The 20,455-nt window shown below is 32.9% G+C and overlaps 1 pseudogene; it reads left to right on the top strand.

The window, feature by feature from the left end:
• The first annotated feature begins 4,953 nt into the window (after positions 1-4,953).
• Positions 4,954-11,100, top strand: LOC134722984 (tyrosinase-like protein; annotated as a pseudogene).
• Positions 11,101-20,455: the final 9,355 nt, after the last annotated feature.

The raw sequence follows: 20,455 nt of genomic DNA, 5'->3' as shown, positions 1-20,455 counted from the left end.
TTATAAGTTCAGTAATAACCTTGCAATATAGGACACTTATAACAATTTACATTTGAAAAAATTGGTGAAAAATTTTAACATTCAATGAAATTTATCATCTGAGTAGTACCGTATAGATCAAACTGGCGGCCATAACAAAAACAATCCTATATGAAACCGTGTCACAAAATGCTTACAGCAATAGTATTGAAAGGATTAATGAACATATTTCTTGACAGTTTCTATGCGAGCGTGTTTACTTATCAAAAATGTAGCCAGTATAGCAAAAGTATTTAAATGAATGTTGCCGATATGAATCTCATAATTGACTCCAAAAAGTAAAATCACAAAAAAAGTAACTCCGAGTAAAATGAAAAGTCCCTTTAAGTTATTAAATGGGACAATCAAAAGCTCAAACACACCAAACGAATGAATAGTAACTGTCATATTACTGAATTAGTACAGGGATTGTCATATGCAGATAAAGGGGTATTCAACCTGATAGTATACAAGAAGCTAGATTAACCTCTCACACCTAATTCCATTATATTCCAAACACGTGCAAGTCGAAACAGTTTGGTATAATAAAGGTTTCCATATTTGAAAGTACTTGAGTGTTCATTTTCTCTGAACTAGTATATATTTGTTTAGGGGCCAGCTGAAGGACGCCTCCGGGTTTGGGAATTTCTCGTTACATTGAAGACCTGTTGGTGACCTTTGTTCTATGGTCGGGTTGTTGTCTCTTTGATACATTCCCCATTTCCATTCCTAATTCTATTGATGTGACTTGAGATGATTACCAACAAGATACGTAATATGTCAACGCACTTACCTTTATCATTCATTTTTGTAATAATAAGCAACACATTATCCCGGTGTATTGCCCCTGTGTGCCAAAAATCAAAAGCCTATGCATACTAATAATGCCATGTGCCAGAACATTTTATACAAATATGTCATGAACCAGTCAATCATACACAAATGTGCCCACACCCGCAAACTGGTATCTTATATAATAGAAACATAAAGATAAAACATGAAAAAAAGGTTATGATTGCAACTCAAAATATTGTTTGTCTATCCGTATATCACTACGCGAATCATTCTTCTGAACATAATCATAGTCTACAATATCTCGTTGTTTCTTTATTTGTCAACTTAAAATGATGAGGTATGATTGCCAATGAGAAAATTTTCCATCAGAGCTCTAGTTATGCATTTATGTGCATCAAGGTAAAACTCTTACATCGATTTCGTTTAGGGAATTTGTTTTCATGATAACCCCTCAACATCGTACATCAATTTATTTTTTGTTGATCGGTGAAGTTTCCGGTAAACATTGTGGGTCAAACAATTTTAAACTGATTTAAGTTCAAATCAAAATAGTAAATAAAGGTTGATATTAGTAGTTACAAAACAAGTTTATTTCGATGATGTATCCATGACGTATCTTTCGCATATATCATAATATATTTCATTTACATGTAAAAGAGGTACGAAAGATACCAAAGGGACAGTCAAACTCAATAATCCAAAATAAACTGACAACGTCATGGCTAAAGATGAAAAAGACAAATAGACAAACATAAGTACACATGACATGCATGACACAACATAGAAAATTAAAAAATAAACAATACGAACCCCACCAAAAAATACAATGATCTCAGGTGCTCCGGAAGGGTAAGCAGATCCTGCTCCACATGTGGCATCCGTTGTGTTGCTTATGTGATAACTAATCCGGTAAAAGTCTAATTCGGTAGGTCACATTCATGAATGGGGAGGAGATTGAAGTTACGACGCATGTAACATATCCGATATCATTTGTTAGACGGTTATTCCATAACGGTCAACCAACTCGTGATGGCGTCCGTAAAATTTACGAAGGGATGATTTCAACTTTACCATTTGAAACTCTTGGTTTAATAGCTTCCTTGTGAGCAGCAACCCTCTATCAAGAAAATCATGATAGGAAATGCAAGCACGGGAACATCGTTTCAAATGGGAGATATATACCCCGTATGCAGGTGCTGCTGGAATGTTGATACTTAGAAATGGAAAGTGTACAATAAGAAAGCTGCAATCATCTCTTTTGTCGTAAAGTTTTGTTTTTAATCGACTCTCATTGTCAATTTCTAGATGTAAGTCAAGATATGAGGTCGACTTAACTGTATCTGTAGTATCCTTTATCTTGAGTTCGATGGGATAGATGCGTTCCACATAGTCACCAATTTTGAATTATTTAGTGAAGAACATCATCTATATAGCAGAAAGTAGATATTAAAGGATATTGCCAACTTCTTGTATTTCTTCCTTAGAAGTTCCTTCATGAAGCCAGTAATAATAAAGAAACAAGTCGGCAAGTAGAGGGGCACAGTTTGTTCCAATTATTTACATGTTAAGTCAACAACTTACTGAATAAAGGTACTGAATAAAGGCAACAGTATTATACTGCTGTACAGTAGACATCGATCGATTAAGCGAAATAAATCAAACTATTAAAAGAAAAACAACGGAACAACAGAAACACTCAACTTTTACAAATATAAAGGTAAACATACATAGAAATGGACTATTTGATAACAACTGCCATCTTTATGACTGAAACAGGAAATTTTAAGAAAGAAAAGATGTGTTGAACCTGGTTTATTGGTTAGCCAAACCTCCCGCTCATATAGCAACGTATACAATACCGTTTAAGTGACAACATTACGTGACAGGGATACAGTACAAATAAATAAAAGAACACTCAAGGCAGTAAAATACATAATTAAGTAATATAATAGTACATTACTACATGTAAACCACAGAAAAGCCATGGAAACTTCCAATTAAATTGATTTTTTTATTTGATTTGATTTTTGGTGTTTTAACGCCACTTTTGAGCACCGCATTTCGGATTTTTCGTGGCGGCCAGTTTTTATTGGTGGAGGAATCTAGAGTGCCTGGGGAATACCACCGACCTTTGATAGGAAAACTGACAAAACCTAGTCAATTGAAATTGGAGTCGAGTGCACCCGCATGAACGGGATTCGAACTTACAACATCAGTGTTGACTGGCTAGGGATTACAGTAGTAATTACTAGACCACTCGGCCACCGGGGCCTTTTTAAATCTACGACAGTTCACCAGTGCAACTTTATAGAGTTCTGAACTGTGCGTCACACGAACGTATCAACGCCACAAAAAGGGACGTATAATTTTTGGTGTTTATTTTATCACATGTAAACTTCTTTAAAAAAATATAAATTGGAATAGAGTTTGTAAAAGTGTGATTATTTGTATGATCAAACAATGTCGGTTTTTATTGTAAATCAAAACTTTGTAACCAATCATTGCGAATGAGACAGCACTACACCAGAGACCTAATGACGTAAAGATTAGAAATCCTTCAGTAATCCTGCCTCACATGAACAAATGACGTAGCAAGTTAGCAAGCAATGATTAATTCTGCCTCACATGAACAAATGACGTAGCAAGTTAGCAAGCAATGATTAAGTCTGCCTCACGTGAACAAATGACGTAAAGATTAGAAATCCTTCAGTAATTCTGCCTCACATGAACAAATGACGTAGAAAGTTAGCAAGCAATGATTAATTGTAGATAGTTATCAAAAGTACCAGGATTATAATTTTATACGCCAGACGCGCGTTTCGTCTACATAAGACTCATCAGTGACGCTCAAATCAAAATAGTTAAAAAGCCAAACAAATACAAAGTTGAAGAGCATTGAGGACCCAAAATTCCAAAAAGTTGTGCCAAATGCAGCTAAGGTAATCTACTCCTGCCTCACGTGAACAAATGACGTAAAGATTAGAAATCCTTCAGTAATCCTGCATCACATGAACAAATGACGTAGCAAGTTAGCAAGCAATGATTAAGTCTGCCTCACGTGAACAAATGACGTAAAGATTAGAAATCCTTCAGTAATCCTGCCTCACATGAACAAATGACGTAGAAAGTTAGCAAGCAATGATTAATTCTGCCTTACGTGAACAAATGACGTAGAAGGTTAGCAATCATTGAGTAATCCTGCCTCACGTGAACAAATGACGTAGAAGGTTAGCAATAATTGAGTAATCCTGCCTCACGTGAACAAATGACGTAGACGGTTAGCAATAATTGATTAATCCTGTCTCACGTTTGTAGTTGAAACCTTGAATTTTTACCTAAACCATTTCTATAATTAAAAAAAATGAAGTTGTTTTTCAAAATAAGAAGCAGGAAACATTTGATAAATATTATTTTTTTTCATCATACATTTAAACTCAAGATGAACAGTTTGTTACACCTGGACAGCATCCGGGATACTTAATAAACCTACTTTGTACCTGCCATATTATATGTTTCTTACTGGTTCGAATATCATAAAAATGTCAAAAATTATAAATATTTTTTTAAGAATAAGTTATGCAATTTTTTTAGACGATTAAATGCACATAGAAGACCACCTTGCGTTTCGAGTAGTTCTTACTATATAAAAGGCTGCAGTCGGTACTTCCGTCAATAGACAACCTGGAATAAAGGTGAGTATAATACGACACAGATGTGTTCTTGTTTTTATTTCAAATTTGAAAAGTAATTTTTTTAAAACAATAATAAACATCCGTGGAATTTAAAGTTCCAGTTGGAAACTTTATCTAAAATTTTAAAATGTTTAAGGTATATCCGCATGAGGATTTTTTTTAAATTAAACTATAGAGAACTCACCTCTCCTGGTGAATTAAAAAGACGTTTGAATGAAAAATAAATGCTTTAGTATTTTGGAATATATGCTGGGATAAAAATGGACACATAAGAATTCACTTTGTAAATTCGTATAGTGGATTTTGTTTTCTAATTTTTGAAATAATTTCTGTATTAGAGAATTTTTTTTTTCAATCAAAACATTTATTTTGCACAACTGAAAAAAACCATTCAAATGTGTATTCTATCGCCGATTTATGAGATTTGTTTTCATTTTTTTTTCAGATAATGGCGTCTTATTTCCTTTTGTTGTTTCTTATTCCGGCGTCAGCAATTATTATGGAGGACATAATTCCACCAATGTTAGAGGAATGCTACTCTGCACAAATTGCTAAAAATGTCACTGCCTATGACGTTCAGACGAGCTGTTTAGAATCTTTTTTAGGACAAATGTACAAAAATAGTAGCAGGACACGCCTAGGAAAGGATGCCTTTGCTTGGTTAGATTCTATTGGGAGAGAAATACACATTCGGCTAAGACGACAATCTAAAGGAAAAAATAAATTGCGCGTACGGAAAGACATTCGAACATTAAGTGAAAACGAAAGAGAAGCTTTCTTAGACGCAGTCAGATCATTGAAGGACGATAAAGTAAGTTTAAAACGCTTGTTCTACATACTTAAAATATTAGCTTCATAAATGCACTATTTTATATGATAAATACATATTGATATAATTTATTGTTTATAGATATACTTTTTCTTTTAATATGAATTTCTTTTATTAAATCACAAAATTGAGACATTAGTAAACTATATCTTTTGAATATCATAGTTCCTTATATAAAATAGGCCTGTGCGCAAATTCTTAACGTAGTAAAATGTCATAAAACAACATTTTCAAACTAAAACTATCTAAAATATTCTCAGTTGCTTTTAGTTTCTTGGATGAAAAAAAGTTTTGTTGACTTTTTTTCAAATTCCAATACTGTCACAACATTTATGTCCTTGAAAACAAGTGAAAAATACAGACATTGTAGAGATCTTCCCTTCTGATAGGCGGCACATAAAATAAACCTATATAATTTGTTAATAAGAATAAGAATAAGAATAAGAATTTTATTAGTTTGAAATCCAAACAATAGGATTGTTACTAAAATACCCAACAAAAAAAAAAAAAAACAGGCATATTAAAATTACAAAACGATAGTCAATAAACAGTTACACTACAAACATGTAGCATTGAAAGAAAAACAAAAACATAGATTAATAGTATTAATTATAATACTATTTTTGACAGCATGCCTCCTCTTTAAAGTTATGTATTAAAATATTATGCTTATGTATCAAAAAATATGTTATAATATACATTACACAGTTCATATATTGACATTATAATTGTTTCTCTCATTATACATTTCACTTATGTAGTTAACAATGATAAGTAAAATATCACATTCTTCGCAGGAAAATATAAAATCAAATTTATTTTCTTCACTCATGGAATTAAAACAGGGGACAATATTAGAAATTTCATTAAACATTTTGATCCTAGTTTTATTAATTTCTGAACATGTAATGATGAAATGAAATTCATCTTCCAACTCTTTTTTATGATTATTATTATTCTTTCTGTGTTTTTCTGTCTTTTTATTGCCCTGTATGTCACATTAGGCATTTGGTATATAGTTTTAAAAAGTTAATACTGTTAGGGGACTAATATTGCTTGCCTGAACTGTTATCTTTAAAAACAAAATGTTTGCACTATTGTTCGCACCCATAAAAGATAACAACAACTTATTTTTGGTTGTTACATCCTCAGAATATGGAGATTAATTTTTATATATGCAAATTATAGACTCCATATGAGAATTATATCTCTTTTGTGTATTTGATTTGATGTATGTGCATTTGTAAGTGGCAAACCATACATTGGTTCTTTTGATTTGATGTCAAATATTACAAAAACCGAAAATGAAGTCAAGGTTAAAACTATGAACTATTTTTTTCCACTTTTGCTAGCTTAGTTTTTGAAATTTCTCAATAACCATACTAAATATCTTTATCAAAATCTTATTGTATAGTTAATTAAAACTTTTCCTTATTGTTATAATTGCTCAAAAGGTTATAGTTTTATTAATAGTGGGTTTTCTCCAAAAAGTCCAAAATTCAGGCAAAAGGTTATTAAGAAAGGGACTTTTAATGAGACTGAATAATGTATGTACTGCCTTTTTATTGCATAGATTGATTTCCTCTACCTTTTTTTTTTAATTGACAAATATGTCGCTTTTACGGAATAAACATTTAGTTTAAGAAGCTATCATTAATCGTAATTCTATCTATTAATTTGACTAAAAGAAACGAATAAAATCATGTGAATAATCCTAAGGGAACTTTCAAACCTTGAAAGAAATAAGACCGGCATGGCAAGACAAGTTAAAAAAAATACTAAATAGAAAACAAGACTAAACAACAAGAAGTCAACCAAAACCTGGACGTGATCGTAGGTTCTTCTAATGATAATAGTAGCCAGAGTTTGGACCCATAAGGACTTTTTGTAAACAGATTTCTTTCAAGTAATCAAAAATATAAAGTATGAGGTGAACTATCTAGAACTTCCGCTTATTTCAACATAAAGTCTGCATTCATCGCTACAGGGTGAAACCCTCTTCCGTTAACACTGTCACAGTAGTAAATTTTCTGAATTTTTAGCACGAGTGTAAAATCATCCTGCTTTTTATTCAGCTTTCATCCCCATTTCAGGGGGTTTTAATTTATTATAAGTCTTCCCTCTTTAAAATATTCAATTATGTTCAACCTGTTTGCATTCTCTCTTGTTTTCAGAGTTAAATAACAAAATTACCTGACTCCTATAAAAGTGGAAAGTGGAAAGGTTATAAACAAATGTTAAAATATCAAACGAATGGATAACAACTGTCGTATTCCTGACTTGGTACAGGCATTTTCTTATGTTAAAAATGGTTGATAAAAAACAAATAGACACAATTCAATGATAATTCTAAAAGTATATTTCTGTCAGCATTTAACCATTTAAATTGCAAATGATGTATGTTTTAGTCGGTAAAACCAAACCAATATGATGTGATTGCATTGGTTCATCAGGGAGACACCGAATATTCTGCACATGGAGGTCCAAATTTTGTCAGCTGGCATAGATATTACTGCCTAATGTGAGATATATATCATTGTTAATATATGCTAGTAAATGATTATTATTTCAGAGCGCCTGCTTTCAATCAATTGTTTTTTTCTTTTCGGGGTTGTTTCCGTGAAGTGAATGTTGATTGTTGTATGCCCTCCTGTCGTTTTTCTATTTCCCATAGTTGTTGTTTCGTCTACTTATAGCTTGTATTGATACTTTCGCATCTTTTTATTTAGAGGTGTTTCTAATAAACATCGGTTTTAACAATGTTCAAGAATATACTTATGAAAACTTTAAAAAATCTAGAATTTAACATTGATAGTATACACGGTATAAGCCAGAAGAGCAAAATAAAAATATTGGAATGTTATGGAGCTTATATTTAAGACAACTTGTTTTTCAAATGTCGAGAGAAGGCTGATTCGGACTTTTACTTTTACATGATATTATTAGGTTCTAAACAAAACAACTGAAGAATCTGCTTGAATTTCGGTAAATAAAATTTTATGAGCTATTACAGTCTAGGTAAAGAAAAAATGGGTGTTGAAGGGCAAACTATTTTACCCTGTATCGGAAGGAAAAAAACAAGAAGTTCGAACATCTGACAGAAATTCCTTAAGATGCATCTTTAAATACGGCATATTGATAAAAGATGATAATTTATGATGTTTGATTGTTTGATAACCTAGTACGTTTCGTAAACATGGTTTTACTTGCTAATGCATAGCGATTTGTTTAAAAATACTAATAGAGTTGACATTGATTTTACCCAAATTTGAAGATTTTATATTCTTGCCAATTGTACAACTTATTACCCTCTGCCAATTAAATGTAAATGCTTTTAATAATGTGAGAGAAACATATAACATATAGACAGTTATATAGGGCCCCGAAGTGATATACTATGAAATAAATCAAACAAAAACAATGGCCTTATCAATACCTAAACGAGCTAATCAAGTATAACAAACAGCAACCACTGACAACCACTTACTTGCAGCCTTTTTACGTGGGATAGTCAAATAAAAACTGTGTTAGCATTAAACATGCCCTCTTTCGACTTCAGACAGTAGTGTAATGTCACAACAGAAGACCAAACAATAAAAAATGTAAATCACAAACTCAAAAAAACAACTGACATAAAAACAAAAGACAGATACAGTACTTACATACACTTGAAGTTATTTCACACCCCATTATTATAATTAAATATATATTGTTCCTCCAAACAAATTAAATGAAGATAAGTGTAAGTGTTGTCATAGCGTCAATATCATGGATACTACATGTTTGAGGTAACAGGTTATTATTAGATATAGGTATATGTGGTACGACTGCCAATGAGACAACTCTCTATACAAGTCACAGTTTGTAAAAGTAAACAATCAAATTACGGTCTTCAATTCGGAGCCTAATCTCACACCGAACATGCCTGAAATGACAGACCTAGTACTACTTTTCCTCCGTCTTCTTTTCTTTACCATAGGAAGTCATCGGCAGTTATCAAAATTCACTGAAGAGAAATTGTGATAACTTGTTAGTATTGTAACACCAAAAATCTGTAAAAAAGATGTCCCCGCACAATGAATCAAAGCTATGCATGAGGGAGATACATTATGTATGTGAAAATCATTTCCATATGTAGTACAATAGCACATACATACAAATGTAAACAAGAAATTAAAGGAACATAGCATTAAAAAAAATTATATATATATAACCTATTAATTTATAATTAGTAGTAGAAGCGTTGTTTATATATCAAACTTTGAAATTACAGGTTCGAAAATGCTCTTCGAAAAAAGAACAGAGGAGTCTGTGGCTCTTCCATACTGGGATTCAACACTTGAATTCTTGATGGAAAACCCAGAGGATTCTATCTTATTCACGAAAATCTTTTTGGGAAACCCGAAAGGCGTGGTATTTTCTGGTCCATTTGCGTTCTGGAAAACTCCTACAAAACCGCAATCACTATTAAGACGTGACATTCCAGGACGTTTCAGTTCACTTATCAATCCTCAAACACTACAACAAGTTTTTAAAAAGAAATATCACAGAGAAATTTTAACACCGACAGCTGGATCAGACGAGGCAAATCTTGAAGCACATCATGATAGTGTTCACATGTGGGTTGGAGGTGAGGATGGACATATGGGTGGCGTCTATACTAGTCCAATGGATCCCGTTTTCTTTCTTCATCATTGTTATATAGATTATCTTTGGGAAAAATTTAGGCAATGACAAAAAAAGTTTGGAATAAATTCAGAAACAGACTATCCTCCAACTACTAATTCCTACCATTTACCAAATAGACCTATGGATGGTTTGGGACCACACACGAACCTTGATGGGTATAGTAACTCAATTACACGTAGATTTTACAGGTATGCAGACGCCACAACTTGTAAAAACAAATGTGGAAAAGCGCATAAAGGATTTTTATTTTGTGATAGAAAGAAAAAGGCATGTATTGCAAGATCTAGGTATGATTTTAGACGTCAAAATGGTTTTACAAGTGTCAAAAACTGGTACACGGGGACAAAGACAAGAATACCAGAAAGTGTTAAAACTCTAGCACAACCTTCTGCCGGGGTGATGTCAGATGTCGGGTCAGATGGAGCCTCTGGATTTGATTCAAAAGAAGACAAACAGCGATCTACAGCTAACAAGGCTCCGACAATTACAAAAAGGTTTACGGCACGTCTCGTAGATCCTAGAACTAGGGGTCGTCAGCGCAGATCAATAGATTCAAGCTTCGTAGGCAACAATATCAAAATCGTCTTTGATAGAAAGTTGCACCCGAGACAAGAGATGAGAAATAACAGTTCATTCAATTGGATTCCAAATGATACAGACAATTGGGCTGTGTCCCCAATAGCGATAATAACCAAAAAGGCGAGAAATTGTATTCCAGAATATTATCGACTAAAAAACAAAGGAACATTCAATATTACTGTTCAAACTGATGGAATCTCCTATCGTGGTAGACAAATGGAATACATTACTGTAGACGAACGGATACTCACTTCTGAATCAGTTGGTAGTATTGCCTTTGAGAAGCCAGTGTCTGGAGAAACAAAAGCATTTGTAAGAGCATACGACTCCTATGGTAAACTGTGTCAACCCAGTTGTCTGGTATCACAATCAACGTATAAGGAATGCTCTGGGATGATAAAAGTTACCTCCGATTATCCTCGTATGTACGTTGATTCATATAACGATGCTTCTGATTCAGATATGAAACCATTCTTGAAGTTCGTTTGTGTAAATTAAGTTAATCTTGAATGTTCACTCAGTTAAATCTTTAAAACAAAAAAATTGTTGTTTCACTGTGCGATGATAATTCTTTATGACAAATAAAAAGAAAAGAAACGAGAATGTTTATTGTTTTCACTGCCTTTCCGATGTTTTTATTTCACAGATTTAATCTAATTATATCAAGTTAAATGATCCTGAAATTCAAACTACGTAACATTTCAATGATCAGTAAATAATGTAATTTCTAACCTATATTAGCGTTACATTTACGAGATGAATGTGTTACATCGTATAAATGTACAAGTAACGAGGAAATTACAACGAAGCTAATTTTATCTCGTAGAATAAAATTCATAATGGGAGCTAGCAAACACATTTTTCAGAAAATACAATATCAATCAGATGTATCAAATAAGTAAATACAAGTACCTGTACTATATATATGTTAATACAAATAAGAAGATGTGGTATGATCGTTAACGAGTCGACTTTTCACCAGATACCTATCGATGATACCAATGAACAAGTATCTGAATAAAGTGCTTTACAAATATTCTATTCAAATATTGTGATCTATAAATGCAGGTCTTAACCCTTCAACTAAATGACCAACTGTTTTACAAAAAATAGTTTCAATGCGTAGATTTCTGCATTCAAATGCCAAATATCTTCTCAAACTGTATTATTCACTTCCCTTTTCGTCATTTGAATATGATAACGGCATCCACTGTTTCGTTTATTATTTCGTTTTCTACATCTAACAAACAGCACGTTTATCATAGTAGTGAAAACTGAGTTATGTCGCTTTGCTCGACGAAAATCTCATTTTGTAGAGCAGGCTCTATCCTTATAAAATAGATTTAAGTGTTTGTTTAGATCATTCAAATACATAATAAATAATGAATCAAGGCTAAAAAAAAAAGTAAAGACTTCATGGAGTTTGATATTTTAAAATAAAAAAATGCTTCGTTTGGGCGAGCAACATATAAAAACAAAAGGAACTCGGTTCACAGGCAGTTATTATGTTCTATTATAATGATTCAAGTATTGGTGTCTTGATAGTGTGATGCTGAAATTTTACGGGCTCCATCATATCTCGGTTGACGATTATATCATTTAACTGACACTGATGATCAGAAGAATGTATGATATCTTTGATGAGTTTATTTATCAACCATCGCATAGATTATGCTATAAGACACTAACTACAACTTATTGACATTGTGTTATGCACTTAAAAAAACATAGCAAAAAGTGAAAGAACTCCAAGCAAATTTCAAAACGAAATTCCCTATCAAACTGCTTATTCAAAAGCTCATTACATACACATCAAAACAAATGGAAAACAATTGCTACATTCCTGACTTGGCACTTGCATTTCCTTATATAGAAAATGACTGATTAAACCTGTGTTTATAGTTAGCTAAACATCTCATTGGTATGGAATTCCATTATATTGACAACAATGTGTTAGCAAAACTAAACCTATAGTAACACAATAAGTAAACATGTCAAAAATTGATGTTCAGCCGTTAATATTGTGTTATATTCCTAATCATGTGTTATATTCCTAATCATTATAAAAAGACAAACACCTTTATCAACAAAGAAAACAAAATTACATATGGACACTCTATTATAGACGACGCACATAAATAAAAAACGAAAGACAAGAATTCTGCAAAACAAAATAGAAAGATGTATAAACACCCAGCCCCGTTAAGAGGATATCACCGAAAATGGATTAAGCATCAAAATTGTAGACAATTCCTTATGTAGAAAAAAATGGAATTGACCTGGTTTTAGAGCCTTCACTCGTATGACAGTCGCATAGCATTCCATTATATTGACAACAATGTGTGAGCTACAAAAAAAAAAACATTACATGTAAAAATGTCTAAAATTGGGATACAGCAGTCAGTATTGTGTTATATTATATCACGTGTTTCATTGTTTTTTACGTATCTGACGATTTGTTTCATTGTTTTTTACGTATCTGACGCCTTGTTTCTATTTATACGTATATTGACGCTATGTTTCTATTTATACATATATTGGTGGTTACTAAATTTAGATTTATGACGTCACACATAACAACTACGGAGGAAGCGCCACATACGAAAAATAATTTTGCAAGTTTATCATGAGAATTAAGGAATAACAGTACTGTAGTTGAAGAATTGCCACCGTCAATTGTAGATTTGACGGTCGCAAATGCAGTTTTACTGGCGGTGGCAACTCTTCAACTACAGTACTGTTATTCCGATTCTAATGCATTACAAAATGAAAAAAATACGATAAAACTTGAAAAAATGTCTACTTTGTCAAATAAAAACAAATCCGCGAAACTTCATGAATGATTTTGGCTCAAAGACGTCATAGCTAAACGTGACGTCATACAAATAAAAACTTACACACTGGAGGTTATTACGTTACCTGTACGCTTCAAATTCGGATAAAATTACATTAAAACGGCGAATTCGAGGTAGGTGTTGTTTTATTTTCTATTACATAGTAGTAATCGAACATTTGTTGATTCAATTCAAAATGGCGGGTCCCTCCTTAGTTACGCCTGGTCAACTCTGGATTTGACGGCAACTTTTAGCCAATGAAAAACATTGTTACATCCAAATTGCTTTAGAATCAAGAATGTTATGTTAGTGTAAACATATTTTATTAATTATATTCAGGTACATACATAGGCATTTACATAATAATACAAGTAAAATAATTAATAGGATCCAGAAACAAGCTCTTAGCTTATATTAATCCGTTTCCTAATAAGAACATTTCATATTTTAATACTCAAAGGGTAAAATGTTATAAAAATAACAATGTTACACTAGATGGAAAGAAGAAAAAACATATAATAAGGTTTGTGACACACAAGAAAGAAGAAAAAAATATATACATCGGAATAATAAAATGTATGTATCTGAACGGACACAATTATAGATATAAGTATTACTTGTTGAACAAGATGTGTGCTATCATATGACAAATCTTTTGCTACTGAGTATAAATGTTTGAACTGCCAAGAATATTTCGATGTTTTGTTCGTAGCTGAAGTCCGTTGTACCGTGTAGCAAGATTTCTTCCGACAAAAAATGTATTATATTGATATTATAAAAATGCTGTTCACGCATAATGTGAAAACGGGGGCAGTGCAACAAGTAGTGCGCTGTAGTTTCTATAGCACCACATAAACAAACTGGCGAATCCACTATATTTTTAACAAAAAGATGATGATTTAGAGAACTGCATTGCATACGAAGTCTTGAGTGATAAATTTGACCTAATCGCTTACCAATGTAATAATAATTTGGAGGTTTAATCGCCCGAGACTGGACACAATTCCTGAATGCCCCCACCGAAGTACTGGTCTTAGAATTCTCAGGGAGGAGATTCCATGAACGTACAGTTGCCGGTAAAAAATAATTAGAATACAGGGCTGTTCTTGTTCGAACAGGGGGGGGGATTAGGGACGAGTTTCTCGTATTATGATAATGTATGGCTGCATGGGACTCTGGAACTAAGGTTGATAAATATTCCGGAGTAATGTTATTTTTCATCTTGTAAAAATAAATTAACCTGTGGGCCTCCCTTCGATCTTTAAGCTTTTCCCAACCCGTTTCGAGATATAATCTCTCTAGGGACACCAACCTAGTACCCCCAGTTACGATCCTGGCAGCCTCTGTTTGCACTTTTTCAATCTTATCAATCAAAAGATGTGTGTTGTTGTCCCAGATGACATCAGCATATTCTAATAATGGTCTTATATATGTTATGTATATTGTCTCGAGTGTCCGTCTGTCAAGGATAAATTTAAATTTTCGAAGAACATTCAGTCGTTTGTATGCCTTTTCGGTTATTACATCAATATGTTTGTGCCAAGTGCCATCGTTTGAAATATGTAATCCAAGGTGTTTATGGGTTGATACCTCAGTTACAGTTACGTTGTCCATGTTAAGTTTTGGATGATCAGGTTTGTTAAGTTTCCGTGAAATTGTCATAGTCTCGGTTTTCTGAGGGTTAAAGGTTACTAGCCAGTCTGAAGACCATCTATGGATTTTTGCGAGATCACTATTCAAGTTGTTTGCTGATTCTTGGGGGTCATCTACTATCAAATATAAACTTGTATCATCAGCAAACAACTTAATAGAAGACTGTATATCAGATATGATATCGTTAATAAATATCAAAAATAAAAGAGGACCCAGGATCGACCCCTGGGGTACCCCAGCCATTATATTACCCCACTCGGATGATACACTATTAATTACAACCCTTTGCTTTCTATCAGATAGATAATTTTGTACCCATGCCAAAACAGAACCTTTAATGCCAATAGCTTCTTATTTCCGTAACAACCCCTTATGCCAAACTCTGTCAAATGCCTTACTTATATCACAAAAAATTACTCTAATTTCTTTCCCGTCATCTAATGCCTTCCCAAACTCATTTGTAATATTCAGCAATTGATTAATGGCTGAGTCCCCTTGGGTGAATCCTGATTGGTTGGGTGTGATTATCTGGTTAGCTATTAGATAGTTATGAATATGCTTAAAACACATCTTTCCATGACTTTTCCGATAACGCTTATCAATGATATCGGTCTATAGTTTCTATAGTCGCTTGGAGAGTCCTTCTTAAATACAGGGGTAACATTAGCACATTTCCAGTCGGAAGGAAATTTGCCGACTGATAAAGATAGGTTAAATAACCTGCACAAAGGATATTTCATAATTCCATATGCTTCTTTTAGAAGTCGTGGGCTTATACGATCTGGTCCCGATGCTTTTGATACATCCAAAATCTTCAAAATGTCTACTACCTCGTTCTCAGATATTATCATATCACCGAGTCCGTCTGTTCGTGTGTCAGGTATGTCTGGAAGGTGTGTATTAGAGTCATCAAGATTTGATTGACCACAAAAATAATCATTAAATATTTTTGCCTTTTTTGTATCTTCACAGATCAGATCATCATCTATCTGTAAAGGGGGAATGCTGCGACTGTCGCTGGAGTCACATTTCATCAAAGATTTAATAAGACTCCAATATTGTTTGCCACCATGAGTTTCAGATATAATTTTGGTTGACAATTTTGAAAAATAATCAGTTTTAGAGTTTAAAACTAGTTTATTACACTTATTCCTAACTAATCGAAATTTTGTCCAGTCCGGAGCAGAATTTGTTTTTTTGGCTCTTTTATAGATACGATTTTTTTTACGAATCATCCTTTTGATATCAGCGGTAAGCCATGGTGGTTTATCTTTTCTGACTGTAATAATTCCGTTAGGAATGTTTTTATCTGCCTTGTCAATAAGTTCGTCCGTTATGGCACGTGCTATGATATCAACGTCATTGGAAATAAATAAAGCATCCCAATCAACAAGTGATAGCTGGTGTCTATATGAGTCATAATCACCTCTATCATACATGTATACTTTACGCTTAAAAACTTGATGTAACTTGCATGGCTGGGTAAGGATACCTATTACAGGTAAATGATATCGTATTTGATCAAGTAACGGGGCCCCAACATCAGAAAATAGGAGGTTAACAGGGTCATTTACTAAAATAAGGTCTAGAAGTGATGAACTGTGTTCTGTAATATAAGTTGGATCGGAGATAACTTGATGTAGACTGAATTGTGCTTAAAATAAAATCATGCTAATTCTATCATTAGTGGTGTTCCTTAACTGGTTGGTGTTAAAATCACCTGTAACTATGATATCTAAATTGCATGATAAGGCAAGGTCGATAGACTGTTCTATGTTGTCCCATACCTGTGAGCTACTGTTAGGTGGGACGTAAAAGGTCCCATAAAGATATTTTTGGTCTTGAATCTTACTTCGAGCCATATACACTCAGTACCACAGACCACTAAGTCTCGCCTTTCGGAGCAATTCAAGTTATCTTTAACATATACTATAACACCTCCCCCTGCCTTCCCCACCCGATCTCTTCGGAATGGTGTTTTATAACCCGGTAATAAAATGGCTTCATTGCTTACTTGCGATGAAAGCCAACTTTCGGTAAACGAGAGTAATTCATGGCAAGAATATTCAGCGGCAATCAACTCAAGCTTCGGAACAATACTCTGAATATTAAGATGCATAAATGAAACAGCATTTTTAAAAACATCATCTTGGCTACTATTACTACTAAAGCTTGACTCTGTAGTCAACGGACCTGCATTTGGCTCAATGCCTGATATCAATAACAAGATACAAACTATACTGAACGAGCAAGCTATGATAATATCACAATGATCATGTAAACGGTCGTGTGAACACTTGGAAATCCTAGCGTCACTTTTATCAACTTGCTGTGAAATAATGCTACGTGTATCGACTTGGTGAAATACAAAATGTAACAGTATAGTAACTGGTAACATACGGATACCGTACTTTGTGAAAAGTGAAATGCAGATTATGTCAAGAAACGATAATCTCTTTCCCTTCTTGACAGTATGCGCAGCACATAAAAACCGGCCAATACTCTCTCGGTAGCATGATACGTCAACCCCCATTAGGTGACTCCCGAGGTGTGCACATAATTGGCGCGAGAGAGCATGAACTGTACATATGAGCGGATCATCCTGTTCGTCAGGCGAAATTTTTCAGTAGCGCGTAGTCCGATTCGAAGTGTGTCACAAAATTTAAGAAAGAATGTAAAAAAAATGAGAAAAATCAAGGAACAAAAAATATAGGTGAACATAACAAGAACAATATATTTTTGAGAAATTGTTCGGGGGTTCTGAATACAAAATAATGTAGTTAGTATAATCTTGCATGAAATAAATATAATATACGTGGATACGTACTAACATTTTAATGCTTGTGTGCATAGGTATAATAATTTTGACTGTTTTTCAACAATATCGAGAAACGAGTATGAGTGGCCGTTCATGTCATTTGCGCGATTATATACGCGTATATAATTTTCAACGCGTATATATACGCGTATATTGTGGTTTTCAACGCGTATATTGTGGTTTTCAACGCGTATATTGTGGTTTTCAACGCGTATATTATCGTTTTATACGCGTATATTGTTAAAATAAACACGTTTATACTTTATTCCAATTTATTTATCATATACGCGTTAATATACGCGTTATTTGCATAAATATACGCGTTAATATACGCGTTAATATACGCGTTATTTGTGTTAATATACGCGTAAGAAATCATTATATACGCGTTAATAAACATTCGTTTGTCTTATTGTTTTAACCAATAAAAGCTGCGTTCTTAAACTGGTTTGCATTTTAAAATCAATCGGGTCCAGGACCAATCCAGTATATCTTATCAAAATCCTTCGTTTTTAATTCAATTTTCTATGTGCATACAACTAGAATAATTAAAGATGATAAATATATATTTCCGATTATTTAATATATTTTTTCAGCATTTGTTTTCGTATTTTTCTAGATATACACAATTGCATGTTTGTAGTTTAATAATTATTGTGTCTGTATTGAAAAAAGGTGTTGCGGTTATGGTCATGTTGACCTAGGCTTATCCTCGTCAGGTATCCCTAGCCTATTTGTTTCTTCCTTTGTAATATGTAGAATAGTTTAAATTTGATTTCTCTTATGGGGATACGACACCTGTTATATGTTTTAGTTCGTTTCTTTCTTTTTTATGTTTCATCTGTTATTTTGTTATTTATTTCTCTTCTAATATTTTAGCAGTGTTAAAATTTAATATGTGTGATATTTTTATCTTTTATTTGATTTTAAATTATCACACTATTTTCCATTTTAGAATTCGTTAAATATTCTTTTAGATTTCTATGTCTTTTGTACGCAATAATTGGTGGTTTTGGAAACATCGTTTTAGTATTCCTGTTTTGTTCGATTAGGTGCCAATGTTTCCTTAACGCTCTTCCGATTCCTTTAAATGCTGGGTTAAATCTAGTTGCAAAAACGAGTGGTGGAGCCGCTTTCTTATTTTTATAATTGTATTTCAAAGTTTGTTTCCTTTCTCGTTTTGTTGTATTAGTTATAATGTTGTCAATCTCATTTTCGTAATGTCCTCTTTTAAGAAGTTTAGACTTAAAAAGTTGGACTTCTCTATTGAAGTCATTTATGTTATTGCAAGATCTTCTAACACGAATAATTTCTGCAGTAATAAATCCTTTGAAATTATTTGAAAACATTGGCACCTAATCGAACAAAACAGGAATACTAAAACGATGTTTCCAAAACCACCAATTATTGCGTACAAAAGACATAGAAATCTAAAAGAATATTTAACGAATTCTAAAATGGAAAATAGTGTGATAATTTAAAATCAAATAAAAGATAAAAATATCACACATATTAAATTTTAACACTGCTAAAATATTAGAAGAGAAATAAATAACAAAATAACAGATGAAACATAAAAAAGAAAGAAACGAACTAAAACGTATAACAGGTGTCGTATCCCCATAAGAGAAATCAAATTTAAACTATTCTACATATTACAAAGGAAGAAACAAATAGGCTAGGGATACCTGACGAGGATAAGCCTAGGTCAACATGACCATAACCGCAACACCTTTTTTCAATACAGACACAATAATTATTACTACAAACATGCAATTGTGTATATCTAGAAAAATACGAAAACAAATGCTGAAAAAATATATTAAATAATCGGAAATATATATTTATCATCTTTAATTATTCTAGTTGTATGCACATAGAAAATTGAATTAAAAACGAAGGATTTTGATAAGATATACTGGATTGGTCCTGGACCCGATTGATTTTAAAATGCAAACCAGTTTAAGAACGCAGCTTTCATTGGTTAAAACAATAAGACAAACGAATGTTTATTAACGCGTATATAATGATTTCTTACGCGTATATTAACACAAATAACGCGTATATTAACGCGTATATTAACGCGTATAGTTATGCAAATAACGCGTATATTAACGCGTATATGATAAATAAATTGGAATAAAGTATAAACGTGTTTGTTTTAACAATATACGCGTATAAAACGATAATATACGCGTTGAAAACCACAATATACGCGTTGAAAACCACAATATACGCGTATATATACGCGTTGAAAATTATATACGCGTATATAATCGCGCAAATGACATGAACGGCCACTCATAAACGAGATACGCGTTTACCACAACTTTTACTTAAAACAATGTGGAATGCTGTAATTAAATTTTCAATTATATAATTGAGATGTAAAATGTTTATCAGAAGAAAAGACAAAATAATGAAAATGAAACTATCCACGTATATGCCATACGAATAAACGAAATACAACCCTCATAACACCTCAAATTTTAAAAGTCTGCATGTACACAGGTAATGTTTGAATCGAAAAATCGATACAGTCTCTAAT

Source organism: Mytilus trossulus, chromosome 6 (assembly GCF_036588685.1).
Source record: "Mytilus trossulus isolate FHL-02 chromosome 6, PNRI_Mtr1.1.1.hap1, whole genome shotgun sequence".
NCBI classification, from domain to species: Eukaryota; Metazoa; Mollusca; class Bivalvia; order Mytilida; family Mytilidae; genus Mytilus; species Mytilus trossulus.
Note: the sequence above shows the minus strand (reverse complement) of the source record. Positions and strands in the feature narration are given on the sequence as shown.